At 29.9% G+C, this 4,634-nt stretch overlaps 1 long non-coding RNA gene across 1 annotated transcript; it reads left to right on the top strand.

Annotated features, from left to right (window-relative positions):
• Nucleotides 1-177: 177 nt before the first annotated feature.
• On the top strand, nt 178-3,775 carry LOC106461325. Its single transcript, XR_001290919.2, has 4 exons — nt 178-248; nt 1,632-1,679; nt 2,827-2,967; nt 3,678-3,775. It is a non-coding gene; the product is annotated as an uncharacterized LOC106461325 (long non-coding RNA).
• The last annotated feature ends 859 nt before the right edge of the window (nt 3,776-4,634 follow it).

Genomic DNA, 4,634 nt, shown 5'->3' with positions numbered 1-4,634 from the left:
TTGTTTTCTTTTTTTGTGGCAAAATGATATATATAGGTATGTATATATACTACTATTATTATCAATAAACAAAACTATGTGTGTATATATGTTTTAAATAGTTTGCTTGTAACGAGACTAATGAATGATTCATCCGTATAAAAACGCCGTTAAAAATAAATTTATTTCGTTTCTCATCAAAAGCCTTAGTGTATAGTGCGCTATATTTGCGAACTAATTTATAAATGGACAAACCGAGGCTTGCCCGTGTAAGTATTTCGAGTGTATGTTTTAACTATATTTCCTACATTGTATAAAATGCTGTAATTATCCTGGCATTTTAGGAATTTAATAATAAAATAGATAAACTATATGTTTGAGCAATGTATAATTTTAAGCTTGAAAATGAAAGTTGAACTTGTCACGTGTTTTGTAGGCCTAACCACGTTCGTCTGTAACTTGTAAGTGTAACCATTCTTACGTCCCTAAATTACTGTATCGCTATCACTGTTTCAAGTGTTTGCTTCGTTAGTGTTAACTCATACGGTATTAGTTTACTTTGAAATGCTAATAATTAGTAAATATTAGATATATAACTTGTACTAACGACATAAATAAATAATACTCCTCATCGGACTTTACTATTTGTGCATACGTGTTGTGAACAGTGCCTTGCGGTAACACCTCATGTTTGTTCGTCTGTTCTGAAAAGTTCAATTTATTTAATAATAATATATTGATATGGTAGATTTTAGAAACATTATTATTAATATTATACTAGAGCTCCTGACCCCAAGAAGGACACTTTAATTTTTCACATGTCAAACTAGCTGAGACCTGAAGCAAAATTCATAATAATAATAATATACTTATAGGCATGCATTTTTTAAATGTATATATCGAACTAATCAACATGGAAGTGTATTTGTTTTTGTGATCTTCTCACAAGGTAATAATTGCAAAAAAAAAAACGTGAAAATATTTTGGAAGTTAACAGAACAGTTACTTTTTGACTTATGATGTAACTTGTAAGATATAAACAGTGAAAGTGTACAAACTTGTATATCTGTAGATTGTGAGATGTACAACGTTATAGGTGAATAATACTAATGCAGACTAGTATAATATTTAGCAGTAATATCATTAGCAAGCACCACGGAAGATGCTGGCTGAATATTATCCATACATGTTTCTCAAATGACATAATATTTTCAATTTGTCATGTATTCATCAAAGATCGTGCTGTTTAATGAAGTATTGTATTAGTGCCTTGTGGATCACAGGAGCCAATGCTACTAAACTACTGAACAGATTGTTGAATTTTCTATGTAAAATTAATATCTTTGGATTTTGTACATCTGTCCCTATCAAAACTATTATGATGATCTTTTTTTCATTAATGTTTTTTTACTAAAAGTTTTTAGGATATACATACTCATGGTATACATGTAGATGGTAATTAATACATTCTTGAAGCTTTTATTTATAAGTTACATTGAAATGCTAAATCTGGAAGTTATTTTAAAATCTTGTATGTTGTTTGTTCAAATATCATATATTTTCTAATTACATAAAAGTATATTATTATTGTTGATTTGTGCGTATAAAAAGTTGGTAATTTCAATTTTTGAGTTTACAAATTGAAATCTCAGGTGACCAAGGTTCTTGGAAGAACAGGTTCCCAAGGCCAGTGTACTCAGGTATGTAACCATTTTTTCAATATTTTGTGCGTGTAATATACACACCCAAATTTCAGAATGTTTCTTCAGAAAATAATACTAAACCATGATATTACCTTGAATTTTAACTTTTAAACAAAACTTAAAATATTGTATGAAAAATTAAAGGAAGATACTTGTGAACCTAAAACTTAACAGTAACTCACTTTTTATAATGTACATAGATAATAAAGCAATAATTACAAATAATTTTTTGCAGTATGAGTTTTCCAGTAATTGATTACTAGAAAGTAAAAATTAGTGTATTGTTTTGACAATTGAGCTTGGGATGTGATTCATTACTTTTAACAACATTAATCTTACTCTAAAGATGATCCATCGTATGTTTTTAAGCAACCATCACCCAGAGTCAAGTGACTTGATTGCTGTAATTTTCGGTATGATAACTGGAAACTGTCCAATAGTGTACATGGGCTATTTTGTTTTTGGAGTTTTGCTTGAGAACGGGTGATAAAAACAATTCTCCAAAATAGGGCACATTTTCACTTTATATATTTTAGACCTTTGGCTCTGAATTTAATAGCACATTTAATTACCCTTCACAAAGTAGGTTATGCAGTTAGCATCTTGTGAGGTCACTAAGAATATAGAAAGGGAATATTATTTAACATTGTCCTTTACACAGTTTTTGCTTCTTTAATGGGTACCCTTAGCTAGTGTTAAATAATTAAAAACATACTGGTTTGATTGTATTAACTTGATTATTTGAGCATTACATTGAAACATGCCTCCTCATTGTTAATCTTTCTTGTTTTTGACTGTAAATAATTCTTTCATTGTTGTTGCTGACTATAGGTACTCTTGCATTCTACATTTTTTGATACTTGCTCATTTTGTTTTTCATTTCTAAGAGCTTTTACTGAACCATTCCAACCTTTTTGTTTCTTACTTTATCATTTTATTCTTCCAGATTTGAATTATTGTAAAGGCTATGCCTATTTCTGTGTGTGTAATTCAAGGGTGCTGTAGAAATGTTTCTCATATAGTAGAAAACTTTCAAGTGTTTTTCATGAGTCTTTACAATACATTACTATGGCTAATTTATGTTATAAAAAAAAATAATAATAATGCAAACAATGTGTAAAAGGGCAGTGAACTTTTTACAAAGGTACGAGTTGAATTCTTGGATGAAAGTAACAGATCCATCATTCGTAATGTCAAAGGACCCGTGCGTGAAGGTGACATCCTGAACCTACTAGAATCTGAGAGAGAAGCAAGGAGGCTTCGCTGATAATCCATATGCTTTAAGGTACAAAATATCTAATTTAAAAGCATTATGTTCCATATAGCTTACAAGAACATGTAACTTAGATTCTCAGTGTTTTCTTTGTTACTTGTAGAAAAACAGATTGGAAGTTTTTACAGACTTGTTGTTGGTCTTGATGAACTAAATGACATTCTGTCACAAATGCATTCTTATGTCTAATAATCCATACTAGTTTAGAAGAGCTTTCAATAGGTAAGGTAGGAATATATGATGTCTTTCTTTGGTGTAACTTGTTTGTAAACTACAGAGATTATGATATTTATAAACGTTGAATGTGGTTCATTCTTGTAACAGAAAGGAAATGCAGTTGTGTTCAAATTTGCTTTGATTGTGTTAAACATTTCAAACAGATTAAGTGTGGAGTACAGTGATGTATTTTGTATTGTGAATTTTAGAGGTAGTCACAGCCCACTGGCCTTTTAAAGACATTTTTCTGAATTATATATGCACTAAAATTATTGAATGTCCATAATTTTATTGTTTACAGGGTTCTAAATAACACAATTCATACACAAAATTTAAACAAAAATACCCTCAATATTGCAGTTAGTTCCACCAAGTACTGCTGGTGTTCCCTATGTTGTGATGAATCAAAATTATTTGTTTTAACCCTTTAGTTAGAACATTCATTCTTGTAAAAAATTATAATTGATTTTTGTTTTCATTTCATATAATTTTGTTGTTTTTTACAGGTATATGTATTTAAACATCAACAACCAACATGTGATTATCATTTCAAGAACTCTTGCATCATAATCATTGGAACTTGGAATTAAAAATTTTAATTTGATATTGGATTTTTTCATTTTCTTGATTATGTTCTTAAATCATCCATACATTTGTAATACATATTATAAAGTAAAAAGTTTTAATATGGAGAAAAATGTATAGAAAATATACAGAGGGGAAGATTTAAAACTATAGTTGGTTTTTGTATTCACTTTTATGATATTACAGAAATACACACCTTAATGGCTCAGTGGTAAATCTGAGGGCTTATAAAACTAATAGTTGGGTTTCAATACCTGTAGTTGGCAGATAACCCAGTGTTTGTATTTGTGCTGCACTACAAACAAATCATAAAAGTATGTGTGACACTGAAAAATATTTATTTGTGAATTGTTTTCCTCATCAAAATGTCACTTTCAGATAAAAAAAGATTACCTAGGGGCCTAAAGAGTTTTAAATTACTAGTGGTGAGTAAAAGACTGCATAACAAAACCAATGTAAAATGGTGTTGTGTGCTACCATTTCTCCAAAGAGAGTATGTGTGTGACTGATGTGTGGAATTCCTAAGAGTTGGTCCAAATTGGCAACGTGTGGCGAATCCAAGACTATACAGGGCTTTTCATTTGTTTGAAACTAAAGTTCACATATTTGGACTTGAACTGGGAAAACAAAAGTTGTAATGTTGGTCTGTCCTAAATATAACTATTAATATACTTATATTCAGAAACAAATCGTTAGTCATAATTACTCATTGTACACAAACACAAGAATTCAGGAATGTCGAGAGCCAGCACGGGCCTCGTTTCTCTCTCTGTTTTTTAACATTTTCAAGAATTTATTAAAAAGATCCTAAATTAGGACAGCAATGAGATTATAAACCAGACAAAATCATAGCAGCAGCTATTTTTACCTCACAGTAT

This window comes from Limulus polyphemus, unplaced genomic scaffold, assembly GCF_000517525.1.
Source record: "Limulus polyphemus unplaced genomic scaffold, Limulus_polyphemus-2.1.2 Scaffold934, whole genome shotgun sequence".
Lineage (NCBI taxonomy): Eukaryota > Metazoa > Arthropoda > Merostomata > Xiphosura > Limulidae > Limulus > Limulus polyphemus.
This window is presented reverse-complemented; position numbering and strand designations above follow the sequence as displayed.